Below are 21,347 nucleotides of genomic sequence, written 5' to 3' on the forward strand. Positions count from 1 at the left end.
GGGAAAAGACAGTAAAGTGGAGTTGAGGATTATCAGATCAGCCATGATCTCATTGAATGGTGGAGTAGACGTGATGGGCTGAATGACCTACTCTGCTCCTACGTCTTATAGTCTTATGGAATGTATCTATTCTGAAATATCCCCTTAAATGTTTGATAATGCATCTCTTTTGACCTATTCCTTAATTTAGTTTGCCAGTTCATTTTAGCTCGCTCTGCTTTCAAGTCCTCATAATTGCCCTTTTAGTTCCTCTTCTAATATTTTTCCAGCCACTTTTTAAGAGATCAACACAAATTACTTATAAATCTGCATATTTATTATTGTGTGGAAAATAAGTTTGTGAATGGATTACCAATTTTATACTCATTCTCTCCTTCTGCAATTAAAGCTAGAGAACTTTGTATTGCCTCCTCTTTGACCTTGCTAGCTCGTGTGACTTCACTACTCCCATTTTATCAATCACAGATAGAGCTACTACTGATAACTTCCTTGTATCATTTTCCACTCACATCCCCCTTTCCCCTTCCCCATCCCAACCCAACCTCGTTCTGTGCCTGCCACAGAAAAAAACTATCTACTGCTGTACTTTTGAAATCCCAACTCTCTAGCATTTGGCCCTCCATTCAGCATGGCATTTCTTCAGCCACTGATCTGTTTAACCACATCATTATCTCCACCTTTGATGCCATCATCCTCAATAAAACCATTACTCTCTCTCTCTCGCTCACCCTGGGCTGTACTCTCAGGTACAACCCTCATCTTCACCCCCTTAAATCCAAAGGATGCTGATTTTTGAAGGGATATTTCGGAGAACTGGTTTTGCATTCACTGCTAGATTTAGCTGGCCCAGATAATGCACTATAGGGTCCTTGCTCTCACCTGCCAAAACTGCAAGATCAAGGATCATCCTGGGATACAAAGATAACACCCGGCTTCTTTTCTTTACTGCAAATCATCTTCTTGAAACCCTCTTCCCTGTTCCTCCACCCTCACCTCCAACAAGTGGCAAGTAACATACATGTCACACAAGTGCCAGGCAATGACCATCTCCAACAAGAGAGAATCTAACCATTGCCCCTTGACATTCAATGGCATTACCATCGCTGAATCCCCCCCCTATATTAACATCCTGGGGGTTACCATTGACCAGAAACTGAACTGGACTAGTCATATAAATACTGTGGCTACATGAGCTGGTCAGAGGCTAGGAATCCTGCTGTGATTAACTCACCTCCTGACTCCCCAAATCCTGTCCACCATCTACAAGGCACAAGTCAGGAGTGTGATGGAATATTCCCCACTTGCTGGATGAGTGCAGCTCCAACAACATTCAAGAAGCATGACATTATCCAGCACAAAGCAGCTTGCTTGATTGATGCCAATTCCACAGACATTCACTCCCTCCACCACCAACACACAGTGGCAGCAGTGTGTATCATCTACAAGATGCACTGCAGAAGCTCACCAAGGATCCTTAGGCAGCACCTTACAAACACACAACCGCTACCATCTAGAAGGACAAAGGCAGCAGATACATTGGAACACCACCATCTGGAAGTTCACCTCCAAGCCACTCACCATTCTGACTTGGAAATATATCACCGTTCCTTCACTATCGCTGAGTTAAGATCCTGGAATTCTCTCCCTAACAGCACTGTGGGTGTACCTACACCGTAGCGTCTGCAGCGGTTCAAGAAGGTAGCTCATCACCACCTTCCCAAGGGCAATTAGGGATGGGCAATAAATGCTAGCCTAGCCAGCTAACTGGTGAGGTTGTGGACCATGCCTCCAGCAACGGTGAGATCAGCGGCGAACACACACATGAGGATCCTGCACCACATCATCCCTCTCTCAACGCAATTGTGAGTGCTCTCTCTGCTGTCATGCACTTATTATTATCTCCACTTGGTTCACAGGGAGCTCTGCCAAGTGACCAACGCCCTCAGCCAGCCAGTCCCTCAGCTCCATCTAGGTCCTCACCTCCAGCCAAGAGGACACTTCCTCCTTTGAAGAGCTGGAAATAAGCAGCCTGGATGACCCATCAAGGCACTTACCCACACCCTCCACCAGCGCAGAGACACACACGCTAATGGGACCTCAGTTTAGAGCAGGCTTGGGTTCACAATCTGGTGGTCACCACATGGAATGTCTCCGCAGCAGGAGGAGGCAGGTTAAGCCAAGCGCCCCGGCACTCAGAGGGCTGCTGGGGAAGAGGCATTTGTGAAGTCCGAGTCAGATGACATGCCTCTGGATTTGGTCTTCCAACTCATCGTGGAGAATCAGCAGAAGGCGGCGGAACATCACACAGAACTGTTGGAAGTACTTAACAGAGTGGCACACGAGTCAGAAGAGTGCTGTTGCCTACTCTCTGATTAAGTGTTGCCCACATGTGCGCATGGAGGTCTCCATGGATCCCAGAAAGAAATTTAAAAACTGCACTATTAGCCTCATACATTGCAGAATTCACCATGCCTCCAAGAATCTCTAACAATCAGGCCTCATACCTGACATTAATATGCTTCATCACAACCTCACACACTAAGAAATGCTATGAGCCTCAAATCTACATCTCACAGGTTGCACCCAATGCCTGCTATTCAACTATAACAACTACATGACCCAATACACTTATTGAAAAAGAAAGAAAAACTTGCATTTATATGACCACCAGGCAATCAAAGCACTTTACAGCCAATGAAGTACTTTCTGAAGTGTAATCATTGTAGTAATGTAGGAAATGTGACAGCAAATTTCCACAAACAGCAATGTGATAATAACCAAATAAATTGCTTATTTATGATTTTGCTTGGTAGATAAATATTGGCCAGGACACCAGGCATAACTCCCTTGCTCTTCTTCAAAATAGTACAATGGGGTCTTTCATATCCACTGGAGTAGGCAGGTGGGGCCTCATTTTAACGTCTCTTCCATAAGATGTCAACTCCGACAGTGCAATGCTCTCTCCATACTACACTCATGTGTCAACCTTGATTCAGACTCAATTGACACATACAGGACAAGGCAGCACAGAACTGGAGTCAGCAGCGTTTAATGGGCAGGTGAGACTGACAGCCCTCTAGAAGAGATCGCGGTCATTGTAGCAGCCATGGCTAGCAATGGGAATGAAAACATCAAAGATGACTGTATCCTCAAAAGAATCCTCCTTCCCACATCCCACTTGCCTCTTATCCCACAATCTCTTCGGATTTACAAGCTGCAGAGGTGTGATCACATGTCCCTTGCTTTGACCTCTCCCACCACCATAACAATCCTACCTTTGCACCTCTCCCCTTTCAGATGTCCAATAACTGCAACCAGGCCAGGCAGTGGTGGAACAGCAGGTGGCGGAAAGGTAGGAAGGCAGTGATGAGGTATTCAATCTCACACTCACTGCCACCACCCCAGACGCTGGCAATTAGCGTGCTCTAGAGGATAGTTTAGAAGCCCAGCCACCCAATTGTTGGGATGCTGCCATGCAAGCTCAGGTTGCTGCCACCATAGCCGCAGATATCTGTCCTCAAAGGGGGTTATAGGATGTCACATCATTCCAACAATCTGTCCTCCAACAGATTATTGGATTGTTAAAACAATGGCAGTAGCTCCATGAAGCATGAATCTGCTGCCCTCTCTCATGGTGACAGCATTCATTCTCCCACCACTGCAACTTCATTGGTCAGCCAGCTAGTCCAGACTGCTGCTATACATGCTGAGATGGTGCAGTCCAAAGCTAGGCACTCAAAACCCAGAAATGTTTAAAGTCGCCATGCAAGATCACCTGTAGTTTCCCCCAACAGTAGCTTTCCACAAGTCATGCTGCAGCCACTGGGATAGCACTGTATGGGAGCACTAGGAAAGACACTGGGATAGCACTGTATGGGAGCACTAGGAAAGACACTGGGATAGCACTGTATGGGAGCCCTAGGAAAGACAAAGGCACACAGAAGACAGGAACAAAGGGAACGCACAAGGAGATTAGTTGATGTTTGTATTATATGGTGTAGTTTGATTCATAAATTTGGCTTGAGGTATTTATTTTGTGGTGTCTTTTTTTTTGCATTGTGCCAAGCTGATGTTCTAATTATTAGTGACCAAGGAAGGGAAGGTGTGGAACTACTGGTGAATGGATAATTGGAGCTGTGTTCATTGATATCAGTCAGATAAGTTGATCACAGACTTATCAGCCAGAAAGGGATTATGTGGTTCCCTTCACCTTTCTCCTCCTTCTCAGTTGGTCGCCATATGACTGGTGGCAAGGATTGTGCCCTCATGATGGGAAGGCCATGCAGGATGCAGCAAACTAACATAAATCTTGAGACATGCTCTTGTCGAGTACGGCCAGGTTCCTCCAGAGCTGGTTAGGCAACAGAAGCACTGTTTAAGCATGCCAATGGTCTGCTCTGTCACATTTTTTTTGTGACAGCATGGCTTTTGTTATATGCATGCTGCCCACATGTGCATGGGTTGTGCACTGGAGAAATGAACCATGTCACCAAAACAGAAAACTAGTCGCCCAGTGACAATCCTCTGATTTGCCTTAATGGCTCAAAAGGAGTGGACTGCCTGCCCTGGAATAAAGGCATCATGATTACATGACTGCTGCCAGGATGCCAGTTATTGAAATGCATGATACATTGTATACAGTCACACATCAGCTGGACATTGAGGGAATGGAATCTCGGTTGTGGCGCATCTCACAGTTGACATGCAGCACCCACAAAGCTTGAATGTGTGCAGTTGACAGCACACTGCTTCATTAGAAGATAAAAGCAAGATATTGCAGATGCTGGAAATCTAGAACATAAACGCATCTTCCCTTCACCCCCACCCTGGCGGCTTTCCGCAGGGATCGTTCCCTCTGGGAAACCCTGGTCCACTCCTCCATCACCTTCTACACCTCAACCCCCTCCCATGGCACCTTCCCATGCAACCGCAGAAGGTGCAACACCTGCCTCTTTACTTCCCCCATTCTCACTGTCCAAGGGCCCAAACACTCCTTTCAAGTGAAGCAGCACTTCACTTGCACTTTCCTCAATTTAGTCTACTGCATTTGCTGCCCCCCATGCGATTTCCTCTACATTGGAAAGACCAAACAGAGACTGGGTGACCGCTTTGAGGAACACGTTCGGTCTGTCCGCAAGCATGACTCAGACCTCCCTGTCATTTGCCATTTCAACACTCCACCCTGCTCTCATGCCCACGTGTCCATCCTTGGCCTGCTGCAATGTTCCAGTGAAGCTCAACGCAAACTGGAGGAACAGCACCTCATCTTCCGACTAGGCACTCTACAGCCTTCCGGACTTAATATTGAGTTCAACAATTTCAGATCATGAACTCTCTCCTCCATCACCCCCCACCCCCCCCCCCCCCCCCCCCGCCTTTCCGATCCCCCTTTTTCCAATAATTTATTTATTTCTTAAACTACTTTTTTCTCTTCCCTCCTACTTTTAAATTTATTTTGATCTATTGTTTCATCTCCACCTTTTAGCCCATTTCCATCCCTTCCCCCCCACCCCACCACACCAGGGCCATCTGCCACTAGCTTGTTTCCCTTAATGTCCCCATTAGCACATCCTTTAGATAATATCACCACCGTCAATACCCCTTTGTCCTATTGTCTACGACATCTTTGGTAGTCTCTTCTTTGCCTCCACCTATCACTGGCCCCCAATCGAGCTCTCCTGTCCCACTGCCTTCTACCAGCTTATATTTCATCTCATTTCTATATGTCTTAGTTCTGATGAAAGGTCATATGGACTCGAAACGTGAAGTGTAACCCCCTCCGCAGATGCAAACGGACCTGCTGAGTTTTTCCAGGTATTTTTGTTTTTGTTCATTAGAAGATAGCAATCCTCATGAAACCACATGCTCACTCCAACTGTTTTGCTCCAGCAGGAGAGAATGAAATGCATTCAGCTCTCTTGAAATACAGAAGCTTAGTAACCACCCTTTTACAACACTGGACAGCAAAGATGCTGCAAATGTTGCCTGTTCAAACTTGGAAAATGCCTGACCCATAAACGTTCATGGCCACGGTCCGCTTCAACAGCTACTGCCAATGCCGTCTTCACCCTGTTCTGTGGCTACGGTTGTAGCTGCAGCAGGTAGCAGGTTTCAGTGAGGAACACTTCAGTGAAGCAGAGATTTCTGACGCACTGTTTCTCAAAGGTAGGGGATTGCTCACCACCCTAGCTGGATATGGTATCTGGCTGAGGGCTCTCCTCCCGTTCCTCCTCCTCCTCCTTCTCCAGCAGCTTGTCCTGCTCTGTCACCTCTGGTCATTCTTCCTGTCATGTAGAGCAAGGGGGGTGCCTACTAGCATACTACTAGGTCCATGTCTGTAGCCAAGTAGTCTGTGCAGAATCCTTGAAGTCAGGACAAGCTCCTTTGAGCACATACCACACCATTCCCTGTAGGCTTTAGCAATTTTAAAGAACTTTAGAAAATACCAAACATTTCTACAATCAAAGCAAAAGCTAGTAGAAATCGATCGCAACTAACCTGAAAGTAGTTGATGGTCCCTTTAAATAGCACTGGTGTGTGGGCGGGGAAGGGGCTCTTCCTACTCATGCATGCAAGTTTAGCTGTGTGAGTTTAAGTGAGGGCATTTGCTGAATCATTGAGCTCCAAGTCATGATTTGCCTACTCTGCATACTTCCGGTAGATATACTCTGTGTGCACACTAACGTCCTCACCAAAGTGGCTCTCATAGCTTTGAAATAGGATGCCATAGAGCTGAATTTTAAGGCAATTATGTTCTCAACTGGCAATCTCAATGCCAAAATCAATTAAGGGTTGTTTTCCAGAACAAGTCATCCAATAAATTCAGATTTCTTTTCATTCTTGATGTCAGTGGCACTGGCTAGGCCAGCATTTGTTGACCATCGCTAATTGCTCTTGAGTGTGTCTAGTGACATCATCTCAAAATTCAAAGAGATGTTTTTAATACCTTATCCTTCTCTACAACAGATATTGATATGCCAAGAGACCCCCTTGGTTGTGAGGCTGTTTAGCTCTATTTGTATCTTGCTGCTTTTGGTGCTGTGCGTATAGGTAGCCCTGTCTTACAATTTCATTGAGTTGATCATTGTCATTATGGGGCATGAGAGAGTAGCCTGGAAATGCAAGGGATCCAGGAGGCAGAAGACTCACAGCAAGTGCTATCTAGACTGTAGTTCATCATAGCTTCCTGGTCTTGACAGAAGAGCAGCAACAAGGCTGAGGCTGAGACTTAAACAATTCAATGAACTCTGGAAAGCTCAAGGCATGACATGCCCCAGTGTACAGCATTCCAAAGATGCCTATTGCACCTCACTAATTAGATTTATGGACTCTTAATAACATATTCATATAAAGAAAGCATTTCTTATTGCAAAAGATCTATTATGCTGAAAACAGAAAGCTATTGAACTAGAAAGCACAATTGAGATACTTATAGAAAACATCAAGGAAGACAGTATTTCCTTTGTTGCTCTGTCCACACAAAAATTTAAAGAAGTATTCATAAAATACCTTCTGGATATATTTTAGGGCAAGACGCCCATGCTTAAGTTCTTTTCTTCAGTTTATCTTTCTTTACTTCCTCCAGCTAAACATTAGTAAGACTGAATCCAGTGCCTTAACTCCCACCACATACTTTGCTCCCTTTTCATTAACTACTTCCCCCTCTTTGGCCACTGAGACAATATCCACATCCTGCTTGACGCCAAAATGTCTTTCTGACTCCATATCAGTCAGAACCCCTACTTCCATCTCAGCAACACTGCACGCTTCCAATCTTTACCTTAGCTGCTGAAATCCTGACACGGGCATTTGTTATCTTCAGTCAGCTATTCCGATGGTTTCCTTGCTGGCCTCCCATCCTCCACCCTCCATTCGGTCCAACCCATCCAAACTTCTATTGCTACCCAAGGTTATTCTGTGCCATGCTCTTCTTGCTCACTGCCCTGTCAATCTTGATGACCTACAGTGGCATGTGCTTCCATGATAGCTCACATTTAAAATTCTTCTCCTTGTCTTTTATTCCCTCCATTGTAAGGCTCCTTCCTATTTGCATAACCTCCCCACAAGCACAACTTGCTTTCTCCCCAAGGAAGATCTGTTCCTGACCCTCACCTCTTGTGCATCACCCTTTCTCCCTTCACCCCGCTAGGTAGCTGTATTTCCAGCAGCCTATCCTTTTGTTGAAAATTACTTCCCTAAATTTCTTTGCCATGTCACTTCTTCTCCATCTTTGAAACTCATTTCATTGACCAAGCCTTTGGCCATCCCTCCTAACCTCTCCTTCTTTAGCTTTATGTCTGCTTTCCCCATGCCTTTGCAAAACCAGAGAATGCTTTTATGTTAAAGACACAGTATTAATGCGATACGTTACTGTTTCCACAATTCATTCACCATTCCGAAGAGGGGGGGTGTGGTGTGTGGAGGTGGGGGGGGGGGGGGCGGAATAATTCTCACTTCAAAGCCAACTACTCAGAGATATGAAACAATAATTTCTTCCTTTGTTATGGACATATGCCCAATACCTACACAGTATCTCCTCTCAATGGCCTGTCTAAGATGGGTAAATCAATGTGGTGGATTCATTTTAAGCGCATTCAATGGAACACTGCACTGGGCTTCTAATTTTTTATGTTTTATTTTAACAAACTAAAAACTTAGCACGACAAACTGTTTGCGCATAACCTAAATGTTGAACCCTATGTGACTGGACATATGATAACTTATAAGCAATTACAAATTAGAAGTTAAAAAAACAGTAAAAATAATGGAAGATAATTGCTGCTCTGCTTCTTGCCATCTTTTGTTTCTTTGAGCATTCTGCCTACATGTTATACAGAAACAGTTGTGTACATCGTGGAAAAGAGTTTCAATAATTCCAATTATGTTCAGCAGAACACATGAAATTCCAGTATATAAAAGTCACAATTAAATCATTACAGCATTGTAGTACTAAAAGGAGCAGATGGAGCTTGTCAGACAGAGTGACGTGTGCTTTTCTAAATAACAGGAAACTCCAACAAACATTGCCTTAGTTCCAGACATAGATAGGAAATCAAAACCTTACCCAGGGAACTCAGTTCTGACAGAATGTAATCCACAAATCAAATGGTATACGCCAACTTCATTATTTCTTCATTCTTTGCAAGAAAGAAGAGACCCGTTTTAATTGGAGTTGCATTTCCTTTTAATGTACAAGTGCAGTTGGAGGCCAGAAAGCAAATCCAAGTTAAGTTAGAAGGTTTTATTGCAAATGATTCACAGCTTGGTTCTCTGAACTTTAAACCAAAATAAAATCTTTGCAAATGTCAAACACAGGTCAACACACTGTAAATACTATTAGCGTCCAAAAATAAAATCCTCAGTACCCAATTATCTTTCCAATGGCTTTCACAAAAGATGGGAAAACAGTTAAAAGGAATTTATCGTTGGTCCTAGTAAACATATATAGATGGCATACCAATCACTCATGTGACCTCACATTGAACCAAGTGGAACTGAATACCTACTATACAAGTGACAAGGTCAATAGGCCTGAAATTCCAATAGTTTTTTGGTGCACGAGTGATGTGTTCTTGCATAGCGGAGTGGAATTTGGGATATTGACTCACATATGTCAGAGTTATACACTCTCAAATAGAGGCTAAATTCTGGCTGCTAGCCCCCAAAGTGATGCCTGGAAATGACAGGAAACTGATGGTGAAAGCTGCTGTCCCAGAAGTTCTGCCATTTAAACCAGAATTGCACCCAAAGTAAGTTAAGCTCGTAAAAAAGAGGGGGTACGGTATGACTTGTCACACCTGGGAGCGGTCGAGTTCTTAGGCTTTGTATGTTCACAGACTTTGTCTGAAACATCAGTTTTGGCTGAAACAATTAGAAACATCTTTTTTGAGCTACACAACTGAGAAAGGATTCTGCAAGATGCTTTTCAGCAGGTTCAGGTTGAATAATCTAATTGCTTCCTTTCCTTCAGTCCTGCAGGGTCTTCACTATGGGCATTCCCATATATGTCCTTATGATGAAAGCAGAACGGGAGCTGAGGAGTAAATGAGATAGGCAGAATGCATTAGGCTACAAAAGCAGAACAAGATGAACTTGGAGATACTCATTCATGTCGCTCACTCAATGATGTCCCAGAAAAGGTTGGCTTAGAGTCATAGGGGTCTACAGCACAGTAAAAGGCCCTTCGGCCCATCGAGTCTGCGCTGGTCAAAAAAGTACTTAACTATTCTAATCCCATTTTCCAGCACTAGGCCCATAGCCTTGTATGCCATGGCATCGCAAGTGCGCATCCAAATACTTCTTAAATGTTATGAGGGTTTCTGCCTCTACCACCCTTTCAGGCAGTAAGTTCCAGATTCCCACCACCCTCTGAGTGAAAAAATTCTTCCTCACATCCCCTCTAAACCTCCTGCCGCTTACCTTAAATCTATGCCCCCTGGCTATTGATCCCTCCACCAAGGGGAAAAGTTCCTTCCTGTCTACCATGCCTCTCATAATTTTATACATCTCAATCATGTCCGCCCTCAATCTCCCCTGCTCCAGGGAAAATAGCCCCAGTCTATCCAATCTCTCCTCATAACTAACACTCTCTAATCCAGGCAACATCCTGGTAAATCTCCTCTGCACTCTCTTTAGTGCAATCACATCCTTCCTAAAATGCGGATTCCAAAACTGCGTGCAATACTCTAGCTGTGACCTAACCAGTGTTTTATACAATTCCAGCATAACCTCCCTGCTCTTATATTCTATGCCTCGGTTAATAAAGGCAAGTATCCCATATGCCTTCTTAACCACCTTAAGGGTAGCGGTGGACATGTACACCAAGATCCCTCTGATCCTCGGTACTTCCCAGGGTCCTACCATTCATCGTGTATTCTCGTGTCTTCTTTGTCCTGCCCAAGTGCATCACCTCACACTTATCTGGATTAAATTTCATTTGCCACTGATCAGCCCATCTGACCAGTCCGTCCATATCCTCCTGTAATCTAAGGCTATCCTCCTCACTATTTACCACCCCACCAATTTTCATGTCATCCGCGGACTTACTGATCAACCCTCCTACATTCAAGTCTAAATCCTTTACATATACCACAAATAGCAAGGGACCCAACACCAATCCCTGTGGAACCCCACTGGACACAGGCATCCGGTCACAAGCAATAAGCTTAAAGCAATAGGCTTAAAGAAGCAATGATTTGTTAAGGAGGTACAGCAGAAATTTGCAAAATTGACCTTTAAACATCTGCTCAAAAACAAAAAAAGAGTTACTTCACAAAGTGCTTTTACTACACACACATGCATGAATGCACAATGCGGCGTTTGTTATTACCATGCCTACCCATGAGCCTCAGCCTTTCTGTACTAAAACCTAGTATTGTGCAGTAGCAAGATGATACCTGAGGGTCAGTGGCACTAGTGCATTGATCTCATGAATCTTGGGACTAAAGTGTCTTCGGGTTTCCAAGTCTGACATAACTCCTAAAGAGGCTCTGTTGCCCTTGTTGACTGCTGCATCCTGATGCCTACATGAGCATGATAAGGTTGACTAGAAACATAATTGTCCTGAGTGATAACACAATCATAATTTATTGACATGGTATTCACTATGGGGCAGGTAATATGATGATGAGTGCCCTGTATTATTGGGCATGGAGGTCTGAACCCAAGTCACCCAGCGCACCACTGTGCAAACGCCTAACAAAAAGGGGGCTGGAAGTTAGAATGCAAATTGTACATTAGGCTCATTAAGCCCCTGACTACACTGCAAATTTAATAGCTACCCCATAATGTAATAGAAGTACCCAAGCAATGCTCCAGGTGCACGACACCTGTTTGTATTAAGTGCTGGTGAGGAGATTACTGGTCCCATTATTTATCGTGGTCCTTGCTATTCCTGTCCTGTGCCATTCCCTCGTTCTTGCCTGGCAACGTGTGGTCTCTTGCTCAGCTTCTGCCCCCATCTCCTGTCAATACTGGACAATTTCCCAGTGCGCAATAAAAGCCCTTCATTCGTTGCTGGTGCTCGAGATTGCAGCTATGGTGTTAAGGGCGCATCATAATTGACACATTCGAATAAACAGAAAACTATGGAAGTGAACTTAGTTTGCACATTGGGCAACATCAGCTCACTTGTGCGCACATGTGTACAATACCTGCAAAGTGTCACCGCGTGAGGTGCATTATCTACTTCAATAAATGGAGGCTGTCCAAAGTGCAACCAGCCGACAATTTCTAGAATTCAAGCACTGGCAATCCAGATCAGTGAGTTCTTTTTAAGCTTGTTGGTATGCCCGGTTTGAATTTCTGGGCTTGAATATTTGGAAAGGACCAGTACTGCTATCACCTCACCGAACATGAGAACCCAAGGTGAATAATTTCTAAATTAGAACATCATGATCTGCTATAGTGAGATATACACAAATTAACATTCACTTAAACTTTACATATGGACCACAAAACTTTATTATACACAGATCCAAGTGGGTCATGAAGAAAAATATTTTGGATGTTCCTAGTACACATGATTCAGTGTGTCATATGACAGAACGTGAACTTCAATTGCAGTTTACTGCTAATCCAGAATGTGTCTGTATGAATGGCATTGCTTTTTACTGTTGTGGCTGTCTATTTTAGCAATATTGATGACATGGCTAAACTGTGTCATGCATGCCTAATCTGTATCTTGAATTGATTAGTAATGCAGACAGTTGATGTTTCTTGGGCAATTAAGCCTGGTATGTGTGACGTTCGGACATATTTATTCCTCACAGGGGGATCTGGTATTATATCTGAATTGACTTAAACGCACAGGAGTAGGACAGTTAGTTCAATTCTGTTGAACTCCATTCCTTGTTGTGCTATTTAAATTTGTTTTATTTAATATTTTTACTGAGCTAGCATGCTACAGAGGTCAACTTCTTTTAGCATTGTTGTTTAGGATGGACTTTCTAAAAAATATGAAATAATTAAGTTGTAGCAGTGCTGTACAAATGATTTTCTCCACACCTTCACCAACACCCACTCTCCCCCAATATGACCCCCATACCCTATGCCTTATGCAGATGCACTTCTGGAAGGATTCACATGCATTCAGTGTGTTCTCACTAGAGAGCCCGGGAATGCATAACGAAAGGCCATCATAGAATATTGCAGTGCAGAAGAAGGTCATTTGGCTCACTGAGTCTATGCTAGCTCTTCCAAAGAGCAATCCAGTTACCCCCACTCATTCTTCATGTCCCAGCAATATTTTCTCCTTCAATTATTCATCCAATTCCTTTTTGAAAGCTGCTATTGAATCTGATTCCACCACACTATCAGGCAGTCTATTTAGAATCTTAACCACTCATTACATTAAAAAAAATCCTCTGGTTCCTTTGCCAATCACTTAAATCTGTGCCCTTTGGCTATCAACCCTTCAGCCATTGGGAAGAGTGTCTTTGTTTACTTGATCTAAACACTTCATGATTTTGAACACCTCTGTCAAATCTCCTCTTAGCCTCCTCTGCACTAAAGGAGAACTGCCTAGCTTCTCCAGTTTATCCATGTAACTGTAATGTCTCACTCTAGAAAATCTCTTCTGTACCTTCTCCAAAGATTTCATATCCTCCCTGCAGGTTCCAGATGGGACATATTACTCCAGCTGGGACCTAACTAGTGTTTTATATAGGCTGAGCATAACTTCCTGGCTTTTGTATTCTCTGCCTTTATTTATAAAACCAAGGATCTCACATATTTTATTAACTGTCTTGTTAGCCTGCCCTGCCACCATCAAAGATTTATGCACAAACACTCTTGGGTCCCTCTGTTAGAGCACCCTTTTAAAATCTAGCAATCTTTAAAACAACCTATTTTAAACAAAGATAATCCCTATTTAAAGATTTATAAATGTTAAAAGTCTTGCAAATAGCATGCACTTCCCGTTGTCACAGTTTTGTCATCACACTTTATCATTACAACATTGTTCCTAGTTCACAGTGAAACCTGGAGAGGTTTCCGCTATGCCATAAATTGCTATGTTTTTATGAAAGCAAGATAAGAAACTAGAAGATGACAAGAAGGGATTTGTGAAATCAACCAACCCTAAATGATCAGTCAGAAGCTACCAATTTAAAAAAAATAAAATGAGGTTGAAATGTTTCTTTATAATGTTTAATGTGTTCTGTCCCAAATAACATTTTAAACAAAATCAGAAAAGTCAAAATGATATATTTTTCACAATAACTCGTGTACTCACTGAATTGCCTATTATGTATTTTAGTACCTCCATTGAATTTTTTTATTTTAAGGCCTTCTCTCCCAAAAACCTGAGCTTGAACTTGATATTTAGACCATAAGACCATAAGACATAGGAGCAGAAATTAGGCCATTCGGCCCATCGAGTCTGCTCCACCATTCAATCATGGCTGATAAGTTTCTCAACCCCATTCTCCCGCCTTCTCCCTGTAACCTTTGATCCCCTTACCAATCAAGAACCTACCTATCTCAGTCTTAAATACACTCAATGACCTGGCCTCCACAGCTTTCTGTGGCAATGAATTCCATAGATTCACCACTCCTCTGGACCCTCTCCAGGGCCAGCACATCCTTCCTGAGATACGGAGCCCAATTCTGTTCAAAGCTGCTGTAACTGTTACCTGAAGGAAATTTGAAGTGCAGTGTGCACAATTTCTCAAAATGCATCTGTCATGTGGAGTTAACCAACTGGCAGAGTGCTTCTCTTCAACCTCCAACACTATTTGTTTGGTTATTTATAAAATAATTTGAAGGCAGTTAGGGGAGATTTTTGAAAAGGTTTATTAAGGTATGAAGTTTATCCTATATGTTTTTGTGAAAGCTGTGTATGGTTGTGTTTGAGGCACAGACAATCCACAAATTTAAATGTAACAGACTGTACTGATGAAGAGCCGTTGTAGCATTATTTATATTCAACTATAAACATATTGTTTTATTTATCTGTAGCAGTCAAATTGTTTTCATGTTCATAGGATTTTAGTTTGTGTGTTTTTGAAAATAATTCAGTACAATAAACGTGAATGAATTCTTAACAAATTTTAAATGAAATCTATTTATCTCATACTTCAAAAAGCATATCAAATTAACAGAGAGACATAGAGAAAAAGGCATGGACAGTGAGACACATTGTTTTCACCATCCTATACTACCCACAAATAAAAGGTTTTTCAGACAAAAATTGGTTTTCAATACCATCACTTTGTGCTTTAAAGTTAGGAACACTCCAATTAGTAATAGATGTGAGACAGGAAAAAACATAGATGGACCGAGTCAATCATAAACAATGAATTTGATCTTTGTGAAGATCTTTCAAAAATTTACAAACCAGTGCAGCTAGGCCTGAAACATGAGTGAAAGTGTAGGCCTGCAAAGGACCCAACACACTTCTCCTCCATGAATTTCTTTACAGTTGCAAACTCCAATCTGTCCAATATTTCCTATGCTAAAAAATGCATTGCCACTGCACAGAGACTAGGAAGATCTCATCTATACTCTTCTCTGCTGCAACCTATTTTCTACACCTTTATAGGGTGTAATACGACCTAGATAGAGGTTTGAGTTATAATTTTGTAGCTTCATTGTGCATTCAGATTTTATAACCTGATTTACATACCTTTTCATAGAAACACAGGGCTGAATTTTGTCCTTGACAGGTGGGCGGGCCCCATCGACTCAGCGGCAGGTGGGCAGCCGATCACTGCTGCCGAAACAGGCCCCAATTAAGGCCTGCGCAGCACGACGCCCGACGGGAAGCGCTATGTGCTTCATGTGCAGGCGGGGGTGGGGGTGGAATCCCCAACTGATAAGTGGTGCCTCAGGGAGATCGCTGAAAGACTGTGAAAGATTAAAAATAGAACAATAAAAAATCATTAATATGTCCCCCTCGTGAAAATAGCACACAAGATGGGACATGTTAATAAAGTACACAAAAACTTTATTTAACTTTTTAAAATCCGAAATCAAACCTCATCCCACCAGTGCATGAGTTTTGTTAAAAAATCACTTACCTGCCTGCCCGTTGGACCCATGCGCCGAGCCAAAATTCGCACGGGCTCCTCAAAATCTTCGTCAATTGGTGACTTAATGGCCTTGACAAGGCCTTTAATTAATGGCGCATTCCATAGCGCGCCCACCGACTTAAACATCGCGATGCCACGCGCTGACATCGGGACGCTCGCGTGACGTCAGCGCGCGACATTTTAAGCACTGACCTGCGGGCTCCGCCAACCATACGTCAGCCAGAAAATTCAGCCCATAGGGCAGACTTTTCAGTTTGATGTGCGGGCCCCGCACGTCCATGCATAAAATGATGCACAGTGATGTTGGGCAAGCGTCCCGACGTCACTGCACACCATCACGATATTTCGCTGGGCGGGCGTGCGATGAAGTTCGATGTGTGCCCACCATTAATTAACAGGCCATTTAAGACCTTTCAGTCTTCAATCGACGGCGATTTTTAGGCACCCGTGCGATCTACGGGTCGGCGCACAGAAGCAATGGGCAGGCGGGTACGAGACTTTTCGATGAACCTCATCCACGGGCAGGATAAGAGGGCTCAGTGGGGTTGGCAATCTGCTTTGTGGAGTATTTATTGGAGAAAATATTTTAAACTTGCCTGTGTGATCTGCAGCAGTTCAGAACGAATTCCAGCAGCTTTCAGTGTACTTTGAACCTTCAGATCAGCACATTGCAGTCAGTAATCTTTATCGGGCCTGTAGCTTTCCAGAGGCCTCCCCTTAGCCTGGGTTCTGACATGGCCACTGGAGGCAGCTCCTCTGAGGAGGAAGGGAGGGCTAGAAGGAGGAGGAGGTCAGGAGTGCACATTCATCCTCCAGGGGAGCCACCTTTGGGAATACAGGCGCAGGCACGTGGCGCAGGGGCAAGAGGTAGTCCAAGGTGAGAGGGGCTGCAGAAGATGCCACTATCCTGCTGCCAGGGTATACAGGCAGCAAAGCAGCTACCTCAATATGACTGAGGTGCAGTGCTGAAGGAGGTTCCGACTGTCAAGGGAGACAGTCAACTACATCTATCAAATGATTGGCCGAGATCTCCCCTAACTGTGTGGGTGGACACCACATACCAGTGGCTCTGAAGGTCACAGTTGCATTCAACTTCTACACCTCTGGCTCCTTCCAGGGCTCGGTGGATGATCTTTGCGGTGTCTCCCAACCAGCTGTTCACAATTGTGTCAAGCAGGTCACAGACGCTCTGTTCAGGAGTGCGTTGACCTTCATCCACTTCCACTGGCACCAGGCAAGTCAGACACAGCGAGCCAAAGGCTTCGCGGCCATTGCTGGCTTCCCCCGTGTCCAGGGTGCTATAGACTGCACACATGTGGCCATCAAGGCGCCAGCAGCTGAGCTCGGTGCCTTCGTCAACAGGAAGGGCTTCCACTCCATGAACATGCAGATAGTGTGTGATCACAGGATGCTGATTCTACAAGTCTGTGCAAGGTACCCAGGCAGCTCCCACAACACCTACATCCTCAGACACGCCCAGGTACCGGGGCTCTTCAGTGCTCCGGCCCGACTTGATGGCTGGCTGCTGGGTGACAAGGGCTATCCCCTCAGAAGGTGGATCATGACGCCTCTCCACCATCCAAGAGCAGAAACTGAGCAGCAGTTCAATAGGAGCCACGCCTCCACAAGGGTTGTGGTGAAGTGAGCCATCGGTCTTCTCAAGAGGCAATTGCGATGCCTGGACCGCTCAGGAGGCGCACTCCAGTACCTCCCAGATCATGTCTCGGTGATAGCAGTTGCATGCTGCGCTCTCCACAGTATTGCCCTGGACTCAGTGGACAATGAAGACGTTGAAGCAGTGGATGTAGCTGCAACACGATGACTCCAGCACATGCTGCACACATCACTTTAGGAACCACATGGTCTTTGTTCCCATAGCAAGGAAGCGCAACTACATGCAGCGTCGAGGGCAGCAGATGGTTCTTTGCCACGATACCATGAGGGTCCCCTTCCACAATCTCATCACCATCAATAGGATATGTTGGAGTTCTGAGTATGCGCCTAGCTGCATCTCCTGCAGGTTTCCCCCAGACTAGTCATGTGTGACTAAGAATAACACATGGTGCGGGGAGAACTCATCTCCCCATGAACCACTCAGGCTGATCTAAGCATGGGAACTATCTGCTTGCCCACCCAGCATTTGAAAAATGCCCGACATGATTCAATGCAGTCACGACAGTAAGACTTCGGCGGGGGGGGGCCTCAAAGGTTAAGGTTACCTGCTGGGTTAAATGCCCAATGCCAACATGGTACTCACCCTTCCAGAGCACAACAAATCACTGTAGCGCTTACGGCACTGGATCCAGGTGCGCCGCACAACGTCGTGGGAGCTCACCACCTCTGCCACCTCCTCCCAGGCACGTTTGGTCATGTAGGGGGGGGCCTCCTCCTCCCATCATGGGGGCCAACACCCCGCGCCTTGCTGCCACCTCCTCGAGGAGGGCAGCAAGGCAATCATCAGAAAAGCGAGGGGCGCATTATCCCCCCGCTGGCCTGCCCTGCAGCCTGGCCTGCTCCTCTGCCCTTCCCTCCAGCCTGCCCTGCTCAGCTGACCCCCTGCGGTGTGACCTCAACGTGGCCATTGTCACCAGCCTACAGGAGGCTGCCAGGCCTTCCTTTAAACAGACTGCCAGGTCACCATTGGACCCGGTGGTCTGTGCACACCCGCACACTCCTGCTATTCACAGGAGTTGGCAAATATGCGGCCTTAATTGGCTCACCCCCGTAAAATGACAGCGCAGGCCTGATCACACGCACCCGCTCCCTGCCTCCCCCAAAACAGAAAATTCTGCCCATAGGACTTAGGAGCAGGACTAGGCCATTTGCCCTTCAAGCTAGTTCCACTATTCGATAAGCTCATCGCTGATCTGGTTGCGGTCTCAACTCTACTTTCCTGTCTGCCCTCCATGACTCCCTTGTCTATTGAAAATCTAACCCAGCCCTTGAATGAATTCAAATCCAAGCCTCAACAGCTTTCTCGGGAAAAGAAGTCCACATACTAATGACCCTCTGAGAGAAAACAATTCTTCTCATCCCCACCTTAAAAGAGAGACCTCTTATACATAAGCTGTGTTCGCTAGTTCTGGACACACCCACAAGGGGGAACATCCTCTCAGCAGCCACCTCTCAAATCCCTTCAGGATCTTGTATGTTTCAATAAGATCACCTCTTGTGCTTCTCAACTCCAATGGGTATGGGTCCAACCTCTTCAATCTTTCATCATAAGGTAAGCCCATCATCCCAGGAATCAGCTAAATGAACCTTCTCTGAACTGCTTTGAATGCAACTATATCCTTTTCTAAGTAAGGAGAACAAAATTGTATACAATAGTTCAGATGTGATCTCACCAAGGCCCTGTACAGCTGCAGTAAAACTTCCCTACTTTTATATTTCATTTCCCTTGCAATAAACAACAACATTCCATATGCTTCCTAATCGCTTGCTGTACCTACATACTAACTTTTTGTGATTCGTGTACCAGGACACGTGCCGCTGTACCACTGAGTTCTGCAGTCTGTTTCCATTTAAATAATACACTGCTTTTCTATTCTTCCTGCCAAAGTGGGCAAGTTAACATTGCCCACATTTTAGTCCTTCTGCCAAATTTTTGCCCGCTCTCAAAACCTGTTTATATCCCTTTGCAGACTCACTATGCCCTTTTGACAACTTAATTTACTACGTATCTTGATGTCATTGGCAAATTTAGCTACCATACATTTGGCTCCTTCATCAAAGCCATTGATATTTAAAAGATTATCAAAGCCATTGATGTAGATTATAAATAGTTGAGGCTCCAGCAGTGATCCCTGTGGCACACCATTAGTTACAGCCAACCCAAAAAAGACCCATTTATCCCTACTCTCTGCTTCCTATTAGCTAACCAATCCTTTATCCAAACTAATATGCTACCCCATGCCCTTTTCTTACACCCTTTACCCCATGTGCTCTTTTATTATGAAGTAACCTTTGATGTAGCACCTTATCAATGCCTTTTGGAAATCCAAGTACAGCACATCCACAGGCTCTCCTTTATCCATGTTGCTTGTTACTTTCTCAAAAAACTCTAATAAGTGAGTTAAACACAATTTCCCTTTCACAAAACCATGTGGACCTGCCTGATCCCATTATAATTTCTAAGTATCCTGCTATATCTCTTTAATAATGGATTCTAGCAATTTCCCTATGACAGATGTTAGGCTAACTGGCCTACAGTTTCCAGCTTCTTGAATAAAGATGTTACATTTGCTATATTCCAATTCACTGGGACCCTTCCAGAATGTATGGAATTTTGGAAGGTCATAACCAATGCATTTACTATTTCTGCAGCCACTTCATTTAAAACCCTAGGATGCAGACCTTTGATTTAATATTTTTTCCAGTACCTCTTCCTTGATGATAATGGTGATTGTTGTAAGTTCCTCCCTCCCTAGTATCTTTGGAAGTTTCCTTCTTTGGGAAGTTTTCTAAGTCTTCTACAGTGGAGACAGATACAACATATCTGTTCAACATTTCTGCCATTTCCTTATTTCCCATTACTAATTCCCCAGACTCACTCTCTATGGTGGACTCACTTCACTCTAGTTACTCTTGTTCTTTTTGAATATTTGTAGAAATTCTTATTATCTGTTTTTATATTTCTAGCTAGCTTTCTTTAATAATCTGCTTTCTTCCCCTTTATTATATTTTATTTTACTATATTTTACTCATTCTTTGCTGGTTCTTAAAATCTGTCCAATCTTCTGTCCTACCACTAATCTGTATTTGTGTAATGTTTCTTTCTATTTGATACAATCCTAAACTTCCTTATGTAGCCATGGATGATGCATCCTTCTCAAAGAGTCTTTCTTTCTCACTGGTATAAACCTTTTCATAGAAACATAGGACTTAGGAGCAGGGCTAGGCATTCGCCCTTCGAGCCAGCTCCATCGTTCAATAAGCTCATGGCTGATCTGGTTGTGGTCTCAATTCCACTTTTTTGTCTGCTTACCATAACCCTTGACTCCCTTGTCTATCAAAATCTAACTGAGCCTTGAATAAATTCATTAACCCAGTCTCCACCGCTTCCCAGGAAAGAGAATTCCACGTACTAATGACCTTTTGAGAGAAAAAAAATTCTCTTAAACTCTACCTTAAAAGGGAGACCTCTTATTTTTAAACTGTGTCCCCTAGTTCTAGACTCCTCCACAAGGAGGAGCATCCTCTCAGCATCCACCCTGTCAAAACCCTTCAGTTCCTTGTATGTTTCAATAAGATCACCTCTCATGCTTCTAAACTCCAGAAGGTATAGGCCCAACCTAAGAGTTTTTAACTCTGTCT

This window comes from Carcharodon carcharias, chromosome 13, assembly GCF_017639515.1.
Source record: "Carcharodon carcharias isolate sCarCar2 chromosome 13, sCarCar2.pri, whole genome shotgun sequence".
Taxonomy (NCBI): domain Eukaryota; kingdom Metazoa; phylum Chordata; class Chondrichthyes; order Lamniformes; family Lamnidae; genus Carcharodon; species Carcharodon carcharias.